General features: G+C 42.6%; 7 non-coding genes across 7 annotated transcripts; all 7 read right to left on the bottom strand.

The window, feature by feature from the left end:
* Positions 1–571: 571 nt before the first annotated feature.
* LOC126143296 (U4 spliceosomal RNA) lies at positions 572–711 on the bottom strand. The gene has a single exon (XR_007529695.1). It is a non-coding gene; the product is annotated as a U4 spliceosomal RNA (small nuclear RNA).
* Positions 712–2,984: 2,273 nt separating this feature from the next.
* LOC126143284 (U4 spliceosomal RNA) lies at positions 2,985–3,123 on the bottom strand. The gene has a single exon (XR_007529684.1). It is a non-coding gene; the product is annotated as a U4 spliceosomal RNA (small nuclear RNA).
* Positions 3,124–5,395: 2,272 nt separating this feature from the next.
* LOC126143295 (U4 spliceosomal RNA) lies at positions 5,396–5,535 on the bottom strand. The gene has a single exon (XR_007529694.1). It is a non-coding gene; the product is annotated as a U4 spliceosomal RNA (small nuclear RNA).
* Positions 5,536–7,807: 2,272 nt separating this feature from the next.
* Positions 7,808–7,947, bottom strand: LOC126143294 (U4 spliceosomal RNA). The gene has a single exon (XR_007529693.1). It is a non-coding gene; the product is annotated as a U4 spliceosomal RNA (small nuclear RNA).
* Positions 7,948–10,219: 2,272 nt separating this feature from the next.
* Positions 10,220–10,359, bottom strand: LOC126143293 (U4 spliceosomal RNA). The gene has a single exon (XR_007529692.1). It is a non-coding gene; the product is annotated as a U4 spliceosomal RNA (small nuclear RNA).
* Positions 10,360–12,630: 2,271 nt separating this feature from the next.
* Positions 12,631–12,770, bottom strand: LOC126143292 (U4 spliceosomal RNA). Its single transcript, XR_007529691.1, has one exon. It is a non-coding gene; the product is annotated as a U4 spliceosomal RNA (small nuclear RNA).
* Positions 12,771–15,042: 2,272 nt separating this feature from the next.
* LOC126143291 (U4 spliceosomal RNA) lies at positions 15,043–15,182 on the bottom strand. Its single transcript, XR_007529690.1, has one exon. It is a non-coding gene; the product is annotated as a U4 spliceosomal RNA (small nuclear RNA).
* Positions 15,183–17,185: the final 2,003 nt, after the last annotated feature.

Below are 17,185 nucleotides of genomic sequence, written 5' to 3'. Positions count from 1 at the left end.
AATCATCTCAAGTCAACAAACTCATTGCCCAATATTATCAACAGCAGTTCCATGGTCATAAGTTCTAATTATCAAGGTGTACACACAGCAGTGTCCAAAAGGATCAAACATCCATATAATGATCAGGACACAAACACAAATTATAACACTGGCAGTGCTGTGAAAATGAATCAAGTACAACACTGGCCTCCCACACACTCACCAACTCTCACTGTACTGCCCTAGTCTCCTCCATTAAATTCTGACAGAAGTTTTGTCAAATCCTACATTTATCAGTAACCACTGCATGTATGTACCACTAGTATGCTATGGAGCAAGAATTGCCACTGGACAGAACCACATTTCAACTGTCCACATTGGCATCTTTATTCACACATAGCAGTTGCACAACATCTTACACTGAGGAGAATGTTTCTCACCAGCTTGTCAAAGACATGTACACAATTCATCTGTGAACACAGCCTAGTCTGTGTACATGGTCCCTAACAACCACCAGCCAAACACTTCCACAAGTGCTGAATGTGTTCACAGATAAACACAGCTTGAAGCATTGTTTCCATGAGACTTACACCCCCTTGAGGAGCTGCCAAAAATTGCCACAGAGTCGGTATTTCACGTCTCTCTGGCGGGGTATTGGTAAAAGTTTTCAACTAGCAATAATCGCACCTCAGTTATACTTCATTGGTTACGATATTGCCACTGCGCAAAGATTAACTACCTTGCGCCTGGCACTGCTATTTATACCTGACGTTCGTTCCAAGCACCTACAGGTACTTACATCATCGCTACCTATCAGTATTACCTTACACTATTCAAGTTCCTTTGGGGGAAACAAATACAGAAATATACAGAAAAAAAAACAGTAAAACACATTTTATTAGTGGCAGACTCTCTGTTCTTTGCTCCTTGTGTCTAATAGTTGCTTACACGCCCACTTACCGCCATCTTAAACACTCAAAATTGCACAGTAGTTCTCCCCTTGACCGACAGGCGCGCTACTGCTCACTCGCCTAGCCCCCCCACAGACGAAAGTAGCACAACCTCATTTAGCAAATACCGGCACACCCATTAAGACTCATCGTTAGATTTTGTTATTTTGTGGCCGCTGGTTAGTACTAGACACCAAGAAAACTGCCAACTGCATTTACATTAACTTAACAAACCATACACTTGTCAGCAAAAGCTGTTTGACGTACTGAGCAGTAGAACGCTAGTTTTACTCGAATCATGCCGTGAAATTGATTAATGTCGATGGGTGAAATATTCGTTGTAACTGATTAGGCACCCTGGAAACACAATGAAATGAGATTTACAAATCCTCTCATGTGGCTGGGTTAAGTTGTTGAAATGAGTTTACCTTGCAGGAAAGTACAACTAGAATTCAGTCAGTAAATTGCTTCATAGCGCTGGGAACACCATGCTGCAGTCTTAAATATACAAGATACACACTTATTCCACATTGCGCCAAACAACTTGCAGAAAAATGTATGTTTTGGGCTCCTCTGCCGTTTATGTTCTTGCCCCAGAACAATCATAGAAAACCCGCCTGCTGTCTCGTTGGCCCCAGCTAATATATTGCCTGACAAAAATGAAAATATCTGAATGTGTGCTAAATAGTATCTCGAGTGCCAACCATTCATAACAGATCCAAACAATAAGACATTTTCTATGGGTCCATTTGTGCTATGGTAGGCAGCAAATGTTGCTCACCTTGCATATAGGAACAGTCATATTCTCAAATGAAGAGACACAAAGAATGAGCCATCACAAGCCAACTACTTCTGCTCTCAAAAAATGCACCACTCCTGCTACAGTTCTCACCTACACTTGCTCTACCACTGTGTTATTCATTGCATTCCTTGGTTTATATTCACAGATACAATCACAAAATTTACCCCACAAGCATTTGTTCCCTCTCTTCAGTATTCCACATGCAATACATTCTCATAGCACACTGGACCATCATTAAGCTCACCATCCATTTAAACTATCACACTGTATTATCTGTCACATTTGAACAGTAAATCCACAGTTCAAGGAATACACCAAGAAATGCACTAATAACACTGTTCAAAATGTGAATACCATGGCTGCAGCCAACCAAATTCTACTGCACAATCACTGCATGAAGGAGATTTACCACCAGTAGCCTTTAGATGAAACATGTAAGCTACATAAAGGTTCAACAAAACCTCAACACCAGGGACTGCATTAGCTACCATACAAATAGCTACAAGCACTTACCTTTCTTTCAATCACTCTGCTCTGCACACTACAGCACATGTATGTATTCTCAAAATGAGGCAAAGCCTTGCACAACATTACAGTTCTTCCTGTTCCATGTAACACACACCACATAGGATACTGTATTCAATGTGAGTGCCCTTACTAGGCACTGTGCAGCCTAACACATCAATCATCTCAAGTCAACAAACTCATTGCCCAATATTATCAACAGCAGTTCCATGGTCATAAGTTCTAATTATCAAGGTGTACACACAGCAGTGTCCAAAAAGGATCAAACATCCATATAATGATCAGGACACAAACACAAATTATAACACTGGCAGTGCTGTGAAAATGAATCAAGTACAACACTGGCCTCCCACACACTCACCAACTCTCACTGTACTGCCCTAGTCTCCTCCATTAAATTCTGACAGAAGTTTTGTCAAATCCTACATTTATCAGTAACCACTGCATGTATGTACCACTAGTATGCTATGGAGCAAGAATTGCCACTGGACAGAACCACATTTCAACTGTCCACATTGGCATCTTTATTCACACATAGCAGTTGCACAACATCTTACACTGAGGAGAATGTTTCTCACCAGCTGTCAAAGACATGTACACAATTCATCTGTGAACACAGCCTAGTCTGTGTACATGGTCCCTAACAACCACCAGCCAAACACTTCCACAAGTGCTGAATGTGTTCACAGATAAACACAGCTTGAAGCATTGTTTCCATGAGACTTACACCCCCTGAGGAGCTGCCAAAAATTGCCACAGAGTCGGTATTTCACGTCTCTCTGGCGGGTATTGGTAAAAGTTTTCAACTAGCAATAATCGCACCTCAGTTATACTTCATTGGTTACGATATTGCCACTGCGCAAAGATTAACTACCTTGCGCCTGGCACTGCTATTTATACCTGACGTTCGTTCCAAGCACCTACAGGTACTTACATCATCGCTACCTATCAGTATTACCTTACACTATTCAAGTTCCTTTGGGGGAAACAAATACAGAAATATACAGAAAAAAAAACAGTAAAACACATTTTATTAGTGGCAGACTCTCTGTTCTTTGCTCCTTGTGTCTAATAGTTGCTTACACGCCCACTTACCGCCATCTTAAACACTCAAAATTGCACAGTAGTTCTCCCCTTGACCGACAGGCGCGCTACTGCTCACTCGCCTAGCCCCCCCACAGACGAAAGTAGCACAACCTCATTTAGCAAATACCGGCACACCCATTAAGACTCATCGTTAGATTTTGTTATTTTGTGGCCGCTGGTTAGTACTAGACACCAAGAAAACTGCCAACTGCATTTACATTAACTTAACAAACCATACACTTGTCAGCAAAAGCTGTTTGACGTACTGAGCAGTAGAACGCTAGTTTTACTCGAATCATGCCGTGAAATTGATTAATGTCGATGGGTGAAATATTCGTGTAACTGATTAGGCACCCTGGAAACACAATGAAATGAGATTTACAAATCCTCTCATGTGGCTGGGTTAAGTTGTTGAAATGAGTTTACCTTGCAGGAAAGTACAACTAGAATTCAGTCAGTAAATTGCTTCATAGCGCTGGGAACACATGCTGCAGTCTTAAATATACAAGATACACACTTATTCCACATTGCGCCAAACAACTTGCAGAAAAATGTATGTTTTGGGCTCCTCTGCCGTTTATGTTCTTGCCCCAGAACAATCATAGAAAACCCGCCTGCTGTCTCGTTGGCCCCAGCTAATATATTGCCTGACAAAAATGAAAATATCTGAATGTGTGCTAAATAGTATCTCGAGTGCCAACCATTCATAACAGATCCAAACAATAAGACATTTTCTATGGGTCCATTTGTGCTATGGTAGGCAGCAAATGTTGCTCACCTTGCATATAGGAACAGTCATATTCTCAAATGAAGAGACACAAAGAATGAGCCATCACAAGCCAACTACTTCTGCTCTCAAAAAATGCACCACTCCTGCTACAGTTCTCACCTACACTTGCTCTACCACTGTGTTATTCATTGCATTCCTTGGTTTATATTCACAGATACAATCACAAAATTTACCCCACAAGCATTTGTTCCCTCTCTTCAGTATTCCACATGCAATACATTCTCATAGCACACTGGACCATCATTAAGCTCACCATCCCATTTAAACTATCACACTGTATTATCTGTCACATTTGAACAGTAAATCCACAGTTCAAGGAATACACCAAGAAATGCACTAATAACACTGTTCAAAATGTGAATACCATGGCTGCAGCCAACCAAATTCTACTGCACAATCACTGCATGAAGGAGATTTACCACCAGTAGCCTTTAGATGAAACATGTAAGCTACATAAAGGTTCAACAAAACCTCAACACCAGGGACTGCATTAGCTACCATACAAATAGCTACAAGCACTTACCTTTCTTTCAATCACTCTGCTCTGCACACTACAGCACATGTATGTATTCTCAAAATGAGGCAAAGCCTTGCACAACATTACAGTTCTTCCTGTTCCATGTAACACACACCACATAGGATACTGTATTCAATGTGAGTGCCCTTACTAGGCACTGTGCAGCCTAACACATCAATCATCTCAAGTCAACAAACTCATTGCCCAATATTATCAACAGCAGTTCCATGGTCATAAGTTCTAATTATCAAGGTGTACACACAGCAGTGTCCAAAAAGGATCAAACATCCATATAATGATCAGGACACAAACACAAATTATAACACTGGCAGTGCTGTGAAAATGAATCAAGTACAACACTGGCCTCCCACACACTCACCAACTCTCACTGTACTGCCCTAGTCTCCTCCATTAAATTCTGACAGAAGTTTTGTCAAATCCTACATTTATCAGTAACCACTGCATGTATGTACCACTAGTATGCTATGGAGCAAGAATTGCCACTGGACAGAACCACATTTCAACTGTCCACATTGGCATCTTTATTCACACATAGCAGTTGCACAACATCTTACACTGAGGAGAATGTTTCTCACCAGCTGTCAAAGACATGTACACAATTCATCTGTGAACACAGCCTAGTCTGTGTACATGGTCCCTAACAACCACCAGCCAAACACTTCCACAAGTGCTGAATGTGTTCACAGATAAACACAGCTTGAAGCATTGTTTCCATGAGACTTACACCCCCTGAGGAGCTGCCAAAAATTGCCACAGAGTCGGTATTTCACGTCTCTCTGGCGGGGTATTGGTAAAAGTTTTCAACTAGCAATAATCGCACCTCAGTTATACTTCATTGGTTACGATATTGCCACTGCGCAAAGATTAACTACCTTGCGCCTGGCACTGCTATTTATACCTGACGTTCGTTCCAAGCACCTACAGGTACTTACATCATCGCTACCTATCAGTATTACCTTACACTATTCAAGTTCCTTTGGGGGAAACAAATACAGAAATATACAGAAAAAAAAACAGTAAAACACATTTTATTAGTGGCAGACTCTCTGTTCTTTGCTCCTTGTGTCTAATAGTTGCTTACACGCCCACTTACCGCCATCTTAAACACTCAAAATTGCACAGTAGTTCTCCCCTTGACCGACAGGCGCGCTACTGCTCACTCGCCTAGCCCCCCCACAGACGAAAGTAGCACAACCTCATTTAGCAAATACCGGCACACCCATTAAGACTCATCGTTAGATTTTGTTATTTTGTGGCCGCTGGTTAGTACTAGACACCAAGAAAACTGCCAACTGCATTTACATTAACTTAACAAACCATACACTTGTCAGCAAAAGCTGTTTGACGTACTGAGCAGTAGAACGCTAGTTTTACTCGAATCATGCCGTGAAATTGATTAATGTCGATGGGTGAAATATTCGTGTAACTGATTAGGCACCCTGGAAACACAATGAAATGAGATTTACAAATCCTCTCATGTGGCTGGGTTAAGTTGTTGAAATGAGTTTACCTTGCAGGAAAGTACAACTAGAATTCAGTCAGTAAATTGCTTCATAGCGCTGGGAACACATGCTGCAGTCTTAAATATACAAGATACACACTTATTCCACATTGCGCCAAACAACTTGCAGAAAAATGTATGTTTTGGGCTCCTCTGCCGTTTATGTTCTTGCCCCAGAACAATCATAGAAAACCCGCCTGCTGTCTCGTTGGCCCCAGCTAATATATTGCCTGACAAAAATGAAAATATCTGAATGTGTGCTAAATAGTATCTCGAGTGCCAACCATTCATAACAGATCCAAACAATAAGACATTTTCTATGGGTCCATTTGTGCTATGGTAGGCAGCAAATGTTGCTCACCTTGCATATAGGAACAGTCATATTCTCAAATGAAGAGACACAAAGAATGAGCCATCACAAGCCAACTACTTCTGCTCTCAAAAAATGCACCACTCCTGCTACAGTTCTCACCTACACTTGCTCTACCACTGTGTTATTCATTGCATTCCTTGGTTTATATTCACAGATACAATCACAAAATTTACCCCACAAGCATTTGTTCCCTCTCTTCAGTATTCCACATGCAATACATTCTCATAGCACACTGGACCATCATTAAGCTCACCATCCCATTTAAACTATCACACTGTATTATCTGTCACATTTGAACAGTAAATCCACAGTTCAAGGAATACACCAAGAAATGCACTAATAACACTGTTCAAAATGTGAATACCATGGCTGCAGCCAACCAAATTCTACTGCACAATCACTGCATGAAGGAGATTTACCACCAGTAGCCTTTAGATGAAACATGTAAGCTACATAAAGGTTCAACAAAACCTCAACACCAGGGACTGCATTAGCTACCATACAAATAGCTACAAGCACTTACCTTTCTTTCAATCACTCTGCTCTGCACACTACAGCACATGTATGTATTCTCAAAATGAGGCAAAGCCTTGCACAACATTACAGTTCTTCCTGTTCCATGTAACACACACCACATAGGATACTGTATTCAATGTGAGTGCCCTTACTAGGCACTGTGCAGCCTAACACATCAATCATCTCAAGTCAACAAACTCATTGCCCAATATTATCAACAGCAGTTCCATGGTCATAAGTTCTAATTATCAAGGTGTACACACAGCAGTGTCCAAAAAGGATCAAACATCCATATAATGATCAGGACACAAACACAAATTATAACACTGGCAGTGCTGTGAAAATGAATCAAGTACAACACTGGCCTCCCACACACTCACCAACTCTCACTGTACTGCCCTAGTCTCCTCCATTAAATTCTGACAGAAGTTTTGTCAAATCCTACATTTATCAGTAACCACTGCATGTATGTACCACTAGTATGCTATGGAGCAAGAATTGCCACTGGACAGAACCACATTTCAACTGTCCACATTGGCATCTTTATTCACACATAGCAGTTGCACAACATCTTACACTGAGGAGAATGTTTCTCACCAGCTGTCAAAGACATGTACACAATTCATCTGTGAACACAGCCTAGTCTGTGTACATGGTCCCTAACAACCACCAGCCAAACACTTCCACAAGTGCTGAATGTGTTCACAGATAAACACAGCTTGAAGCATTGTTTCCATGAGACTTACACCCCCTGAGGAGCTGCCAAAAATTGCCACAGAGTCGGTATTTCACGTCTCTCTGGCGGGGTATTGGTAAAAGTTTTCAACTAGCAATAATCGCACCTCAGTTATACTTCATTGGTTACGATATTGCCACTGCGCAAAGATTAACTACCTTGCGCCTGGCACTGCTATTTATACCTGACGTTCGTTCCAAGCACCTACAGGTACTTACATCATCGCTACCTATCAGTATTACCTTACACTATTCAAGTTCCTTTGGGGGAAACAAATACAGAAATATACAGAAAAAAAAACAGTAAAACACATTTTATTAGTGGCAGACTCTCTGTTCTTTGCTCCTTGTGTCTAATAGTTGCTTACACGCCCACTTACCGCCATCTTAAACACTCAAAATTGCACAGTAGTTCTCCCCTTGACCGACAGGCGCGCTACTGCTCACTCGCCTAGCCCCCCCACAGACGAAAGTAGCACAACCTCATTTAGCAAATACCGGCACACCCATTAAGACTCATCGTTAGATTTTGTTATTTTGTGGCCGCTGGTTAGTACTAGACACCAAGAAAACTGCCAACTGCATTTACATTAACTTAACAAACCATACACTTGTCAGCAAAAGCTGTTTGACGTACTGAGCAGTAGAACGCTAGTTTTACTCGAATCATGCCGTGAAATTGATTAATGTCGATGGGTGAAATATTCGTGTAACTGATTAGGCACCCTGGAAACACAATGAAATGAGATTTACAAATCCTCTCATGTGGCTGGGTTAAGTTGTTGAAATGAGTTTACCTTGCAGGAAAGTACAACTAGAATTCAGTCAGTAAATTGCTTCATAGCGCTGGGAACACATGCTGCAGTCTTAAATATACAAGATACACACTTATTCCACATTGCGCCAAACAACTTGCAGAAAAATGTATGTTTTGGGCTCCTCTGCCGTTTATGTTCTTGCCCCAGAACAATCATAGAAAACCCGCCTGCTGTCTCGTTGGCCCCAGCTAATATATTGCCTGACAAAAATGAAAATATCTGAATGTGTGCTAAATAGTATCTCGAGTGCCAACCATTCATAACAGATCCAAACAATAAGACATTTTCTATGGGTCCATTTGTGCTATGGTAGGCAGCAAATGTTGCTCACCTTGCATATAGGAACAGTCATATTCTCAAATGAAGAGACACAAAGAATGAGCCATCACAAGCCAACTACTTCTGCTCTCAAAAAATGCACCACTCCTGCTACAGTTCTCACCTACACTTGCTCTACCACTGTGTTATTCATTGCATTCCTTGGTTTATATTCACAGATACAATCACAAAATTTACCCCACAAGCATTTGTTCCCTCTCTTCAGTATTCCACATGCAATACATTCTCATAGCACACTGGACCATCATTAAGCTCACCATCCCATTTAAACTATCACACTGTATTATCTGTCACATTTGAACAGTAAATCCACAGTTCAAGGAATACACCAAGAAATGCACTAATAACACTGTTCAAAATGTGAATACCATGGCTGCAGCCAACCAAATTCTACTGCACAATCACTGCATGAAGGAGATTTACCACCAGTAGCCTTTAGATGAAACATGTAAGCTACATAAAGGTTCAACAAAACCTCAACACCAGGGACTGCATTAGCTACCATACAAATAGCTACAAGCACTTACCTTTCTTTCAATCACTCTGCTCTGCACACTACAGCACATGTATGTATTCTCAAAATGAGGCAAAGCCTTGCACAACATTACAGTTCTTCCTGTTCCATGTAACACACACCACATAGGATACTGTATTCAATGTGAGTGCCCTTACTAGGCACTGTGCAGCCTAACACATCAATCATCTCAAGTCAACAAACTCATTGCCCAATATTATCAACAGCAGTTCCATGGTCATAAGTTCTAATTATCAAGGTGTACACACAGCAGTGTCCAAAAAGGATCAAACATCCATATAATGATCAGGACACAAACACAAATTATAACACTGGCAGTGCTGTGAAAATGAATCAAGTACAACACTGGCCTCCCACACACTCACCAACTCTCACTGTACTGCCCTAGTCTCCTCCATTAAATTCTGACAGAAGTTTTGTCAAATCCTACATTTATCAGTAACCACTGCATGTATGTACCACTAGTATGCTATGGAGCAAGAATTGCCACTGGACAGAACCACATTTCAACTGTCCACATTGGCATCTTTATTCACACATAGCAGTTGCACAACATCTTACACTGAGGAGAATGTTTCTCACCAGCTGTCAAAGACATGTACACAATTCATCTGTGAACACAGCCTAGTCTGTGTACATGGTCCCTAACAACCACCAGCCAAACACTTCCACAAGTGCTGAATGTGTTCACAGATAAACACAGCTTGAAGCATTGTTTCCATGAGACTTACACCCCCTGAGGAGCTGCCAAAAATTGCCACAGAGTCGGTATTTCACGTCTCTCTGGCGGGGTATTGGTAAAAGTTTTCAACTAGCAATAATCGCACCTCAGTTATACTTCATTGGTTACGATATTGCCACTGCGCAAAGATTAACTACCTTGCGCCTGGCACTGCTATTTATACCTGACGTTCGTTCCAAGCACCTACAGGTACTTACATCATCGCTACCTATCAGTATTACCTTACACTATTCAAGTTCCTTTGGGGGAAACAAATACAGAAATATACAGAAAAAAAACAGTAAAACACATTTTATTAGTGGCAGACTCTCTGTTCTTTGCTCCTTGTGTCTAATAGTTGCTTACACGCCCACTTACCGCCATCTTAAACACTCAAAATTGCACAGTAGTTCTCCCCTTGACCGACAGGCGCGCTACTGCTCACTCGCCTAGCCCCCCCACAGACGAAAGTAGCACAACCTCATTTAGCAAATACCGGCACACCCATTAAGACTCATCGTTAGATTTTGTTATTTTGTGGCCGCTGGTTAGTACTAGACACCAAGAAAACTGCCAACTGCATTTACATTAACTTAACAAACCATACACTTGTCAGCAAAAGCTGTTTGACGTACTGAGCAGTAGAACGCTAGTTTTACTCGAATCATGCCGTGAAATTGATTAATGTCGATGGGTGAAATATTCGTGTAACTGATTAGGCACCCTGGAAACACAATGAAATGAGATTTACAAATCCTCTCATGTGGCTGGGTTAAGTTGTTGAAATGAGTTTACCTTGCAGGAAAGTACAACTAGAATTCAGTCAGTAAATTGCTTCATAGCGCTGGGAACACATGCTGCAGTCTTAAATATACAAGATACACACTTATTCCACATTGCGCCAAACAACTTGCAGAAAAATGTATGTTTTGGGCTCCTCTGCCGTTTATGTTCTTGCCCCAGAACAATCATAGAAAACCCGCCTGCTGTCTCGTTGGCCCCAGCTAATATATTGCCTGACAAAAATGAAAATATCTGAATGTGTGCTAAATAGTATCTCGAGTGCCAACCATTCATAACAGATCCAAACAATAAGACATTTTCTATGGGTCCATTTGTGCTATGGTAGGCAGCAAATGTTGCTCACCTTGCATATAGGAACAGTCATATTCTCAAATGAAGAGACACAAAGAATGAGCCATCACAAGCCAACTACTTCTGCTCTCAAAAAATGCACCACTCCTGCTACAGTTCTCACCTACACTTGCTCTACCACTGTGTTATTCATTGCATTCCTTGGTTTATATTCACAGATACAATCACAAAATTTACCCCACAAGCATTTGTTCCCTCTCTTCAGTATTCCACATGCAATACATTCTCATAGCACACTGGACCATCATTAAGCTCACCATCCCATTTAAACTATCACACTGTATTATCTGTCACATTTGAACAGTAAATCCACAGTTCAAGGAATACACCAAGAAATGCACTAATAACACTGTTCAAAATGTGAATACCATGGCTGCAGCCAACCAAATTCTACTGCACAATCACTGCATGAAGGAGATTTACCACCAGTAGCCTTTAGATGAAACATGTAAGCTACATAAAGGTTCAACAAAACCTCAACACCAGGGACTGCATTAGCTACCATACAAATAGCTACAAGCACTTACCTTTCTTTCAATCACTCTGCTCTGCACACTACAGCACATGTATGTATTCTCAAAATGAGGCAAAGCCTTGCACAACATTACAGTTCTTCCTGTTCCATGTAACACACACCACATAGGATACTGTATTCAATGTGAGTGCCCTTACTAGGCACTGTGCAGCCTAACACATCAATCATCTCAAGTCAACAAACTCATTGCCCAATATTATCAACAGCAGTTCCATGGTCATAAGTTCTAATTATCAAGGTGTACACACAGCAGTGTCCAAAAAGGATCAAACATCCATATAATGATCAGGACACAAACACAAATTATAACACTGGCAGTGCTGTGAAAATGAATCAAGTACAACACTGGCCTCCCACACACTCACCAACTCTCACTGTACTGCCCTAGTCTCCTCCATTAAATTCTGACAGAAGTTTTGTCAAATCCTACATTTATCAGTAACCACTGCATGTATGTACCACTAGTATGCTATGGAGCAAGAATTGCCACTGGACAGAACCACATTTCAACTGTCCACATTGGCATCTTTATTCACACATAGCAGTTGCACAACATCTTACACTGAGGAGAATGTTTCTCACCAGCTGTCAAAGACATGTACACAATTCATCTGTGAACACAGCCTAGTCTGTGTACATGGTCCCTAACAACCACCAGCCAAACACTTCCACAAGTGCTGAATGTGTTCACAGATAAACACAGCTTGAAGCATTGTTTCCATGAGACTTACACCCCCTGAGGAGCTGCCAAAAATTGCCACAGAGTCGGTATTTCACGTCTCTCTGGCGGGGTATTGGTAAAAGTTTTCAACTAGCAATAATCGCACCTCAGTTATACTTCATTGGTTACGATATTGCCACTGCGCAAAGATTAACTACCTTGCGCCTGGCACTGCTATTTATACCTGACGTTCGTTCCAAGCACCTACAGGTACTTACATCATCGCTACCTATCAGTATTACCTTACACTATTCAAGTTCCTTTGGGGGAAACAAATACAGAAATATACAGAAAAAAAAACAGTAAAACACATTTTATTAGTGGCAGACTCTCTGTTCTTTGCTCCTTGTGTCTAATAGTTGCTTACACGCCCACTTACCGCCATCTTAAACACTCAAAATTGCACAGTAGTTCTCCCCTTGACCGACAGGCGCGCTACTGCTCACTCGCCTAGCCCCCCCACAGACGAAAGTAGCACAACCTCATTTAGCAAATACCGGCACACCCATTAAGACTCATCGTTAGATTTTGTTATTTTGTGGCCGCTGGTTAGTACTAGACACCAAGAAAACTGCCAACTGCATTTACATTAACTTAACAAACCATACACTTGTCAGCAAAAGCTGTTTGACGTACTGAGCAGTAGAACGCTAGTTTTACTCGAATCATGCCGTGAAATTGATTAATGTCGATGGGTGAAATATTCGTGTAACTGATTAGGCACCCTGGAAACACAATGAAATGAGATTTACAAATCCTCTCATGTGGCTGGGTTAAGTTGTTGAAATGAGTTTACCTTGCAGGAAAGTACAACTAGAATTCAGTCAGTAAATTGCTTCATAGCGCTGGGAACACATGCTGCAGTCTTAAATATACAAGATACACACTTATTCCACATTGCGCCAAACAACTTGCAGAAAAATGTATGTTTTGGGCTCCTCTGCCGTTTATGTTCTTGCCCCAGAACAATCATAGAAAACCCGCCTGCTGTCTCGTTGGCCCCAGCTAATATATTGCCTGACAAAAATGAAAATATCTGAATGTGTGCTAAATAGTATCTCGAGTGCCAACCATTCATAACAGATCCAAACAATAAGACATTTTCTATGGGTCCATTTGTGCTATGGTAGGCAGCAAATGTTGCTCACCTTGCATATAGGAACAGTCATATTCTCAAATGAAGAGACACAAAGAATGAGCCATCACAAGCCAACTACTTCTGCTCTCAAAAAATGCACCACTCCTGCTACAGTTCTCACCTACACTTGCTCTACCACTGTGTTATTCATTGCATTCCTTGGTTTATATTCACAGATACAATCACAAAATTTACCCCACAAGCATTTGTTCCCTCTCTTCAGTATTCCACATGCAATACATTCTCATAGCACACTGGACCATCATTAAGCTCACCATCCCATTTAAACTATCACACTGTATTATCTGTCACATTTGAACAGTAAATCCACAGTTCAAGGAATACACCAAGAAATGCACTAATAACACTGTTCAAAATGTGAATACCATGGCTGCAGCCAACCAAATTCTACTGCACAATCACTGCATGAAGGAGATTTACCACCAGTAGCCTTTAGATGAAACATGTAAGCTACATAAAGGTTCAACAAAACCTCAACACCAGGGACTGCATTAGCTACCATACAAATAGCTACAAGCACTTACCTTTCTTTCAATCACTCTGCTCTGCACACTACAGCACATGTATGTATTCTCAAAATGAGGCAAAGCCTTGCACAACATTACAGTTCTTCCTGTTCCATGTAACACACACCACATAGGATACTGTATTCAATGTGAGTGCCCTTACTAGGCACTGTGCAGCCTAACACATCAATCATCTCAAGTCAACAAACTCATTGCCCAATATTATCAACAGCAGTTCCATGGTCATAAGTTCTAATTATCAAGGTGTACACACAGCAGTGTCCAAAAAGGATCAAACATCCATATAATGATCAGGACACAAACACAAATTATAACACTGGCAGTGCTGTGAAAATGAATCAAGTACAACACTGGCCTCCCACACACTCACCAACTCTCACTGTACTGCCCTAGTCTCCTCCATTAAATTCTGACAGAAGTTTTGTCAAATCCTACATTTATCAGTAACCACTGCATGTATGTACCACTAGTATGCTATGGAGCAAGAATTGCCACTGGACAGAACCACATTTCAACTGTCCACATTGGCATCTTTATTCACACATAGCAGTTGCACAACATCTTACACTGAGGAGAATGTTTCTCACCAGCTGTCAAAGACATGTACACAATTCATCTGTGAACACAGCCTAGTCTGTGTACATGGTCCCTAACAACCACCAGCCAAACACTTCCACAAGTGCTGAATGTGTTCACAGATAAACACAGCTTGAAGCATTGTTTCCATGAGACTTACACCCCCTGAGGAGCTGCCAAAAATTGCCACAGAGTCGGTATTTCACGTCTCTCTGGCGGGGTATTGGTAAAAGTTTTCAACTAGCAATAATCGCACCTCAGTTATACTTCATTGGTTACGATATTGCCACTGCGCAAAGATTAACTACCTTGCGCCTGGCACTGCTATTTATACCTGACGTTCGTTCCAAGCACCTACAGGTACTTACATCATCGCTACCTATCAGTATTACCTTACACTATTCAAGTTCCTTTGGGGGAAACAAATACAGAAATATACAGAAAAAAAAAAACAGTAAAACACATTTTATTAGTGGCAGACTCTCTGTTCTTTGCTCCTTGTGTCTAATAGTTGCTTACACGCCCACTTACCGCCATCTTAAACACTCAAAATTGCACAGTAGTTCTCCCCTTGACCGACAGGCGCGCTACTGCTCACTCGCCTAGCCCCCCCACAGACGAAAGTAGCACAACCTCATTTAGCAAATACCGGCACACCCATTAAGACTCATCGTTAGATTTTGTTATTTTGTGGCCGCTGGTTAGTACTAGACACCAAGAAAACTGCCAACTGCATTTACATTAACTTAACAAACCATACACTTGTCAGCAAAAGCTGTTTGACGTACTGAGCAGTAGAACGCTAGTTTTACTCGAATCTCGACTGGAATGCCTACCGGGATACCCTCTCCACTCAGGTCGATAGCCACCCTCTCGCCTACCGCCGTCCCGATGATGTCACCCATGCCGCCTCCTTTCTCCAGCAGACCTTGTCTGAGGCCGTGGAGGCCCACGTCCCTACTGTTGCAATCCACCCCCACCGTCCTACCTTACCACCACAGGCCGTCCTCCTCCTCCGTGAATCCCGTCGTCTCTACCGTGCCTTCCTCCGCACACGTGACCCGGACACCCTACGACGCCACCGGCAACTACAGCGACACATTCGAAATTTGCTCGCGGCTAAGAAACGCCGGGACTGGCGACAGACATGCACCCGTTTAAATGCTACCCTCCCTGTAAACTCGTCCAAGTTCTGGACCGCCTTCCGTCGCCTTACCGGAACCAAACCCTCCCCCTACTATCCTCTTCTCCACGATGATCACCCCTTCCCTGACGCCCTTAGTAAGGCCAATCACTTTGCCTCCTACCTGTCCGATGTGTTTTCCATCCCTGATGATCCCCAGTTCGATTACTCCCTCTTCCCAGATATCCGCGATCGAACTGACACCTCTGTCCCTCCCCTCGCTCCTGGTTTCCAGTACTTGGACAACATTCCACACACGGAACTTAACGCACCCATCACTACACAGGATCTCATTACTACACTCCGCACCAAACGCAACACCGCTCCTGGTCACGATCGTGTCACCTACCGTCACCTTCGTGAAGCTCCTATCTCTTTTCTCTCCACCCTGGCCAGGCTCTACAATGTAGTCCTGTCCACTGGTTACTACCCCGACCTGTGGAAAACCTCCCGTATCCTCATGTTCCTCAAACCTGGCAAACCGCCGTCCGCCGTTTCCTCCTACCGTCCCATCAGCCTTACCTCGGTCTTCAGCAAGGTCCTGGAATCTATCCTCACCCGCCGCATCCACCAGCATCTCCGCCAGCACCGCCTCCTCCCCGTTACCCAGTGTGGCTTTCGGCCGTCCTTCTCTTCCGACGATCTTCTCCTTCACCTCACTCATCTCCTTTCCGAACAGCTCAATTCCCGTCGCTCCGCAATCTTCCTCTCTCTTGACCTCGAACGTGCATATGACCGCGTATGGCATTCCGGTCTCCTCTTCAAGCTCCAAACCTTCGCCCTTCCCATTAACTACGTTCGTCTGATCGGTTCCTTTCTCTCCCGCCGTCCTTCCCATGTCACCATCCATAACACTGATTCCTACACCTTTTTCCCCTCCGCCGGTGTGCCCCAAGGCTCCGTCCTCTCCCCCCTTCTGTACTTGTTGTACACGGCGGACATGCCGCCGCCGTCACCCCCCGTCCACCTTCTCCAGTTTGCCGATGACACCGCCTTCCTTGCCCTTGCCCCCACCCTGCGACGCTCCCAACACCTTCTCCAATCCCATCTTGACCGGTTCACCGCTTGGTGCAACCAGTGGTTGCTCAAGGTCAATCCTTCCAAAACCCAGGCGATCATTG

The sequence above is a fragment of the Schistocerca cancellata genome, unplaced genomic scaffold, assembly GCF_023864275.1.
Source record: "Schistocerca cancellata isolate TAMUIC-IGC-003103 unplaced genomic scaffold, iqSchCanc2.1 HiC_scaffold_789, whole genome shotgun sequence".
NCBI lineage: Eukaryota > Metazoa > Arthropoda > Insecta > Orthoptera > Acrididae > Schistocerca > Schistocerca cancellata.
Note: the sequence above shows the minus strand (reverse complement) of the source record. Positions and strands in the feature narration are given on the sequence as shown.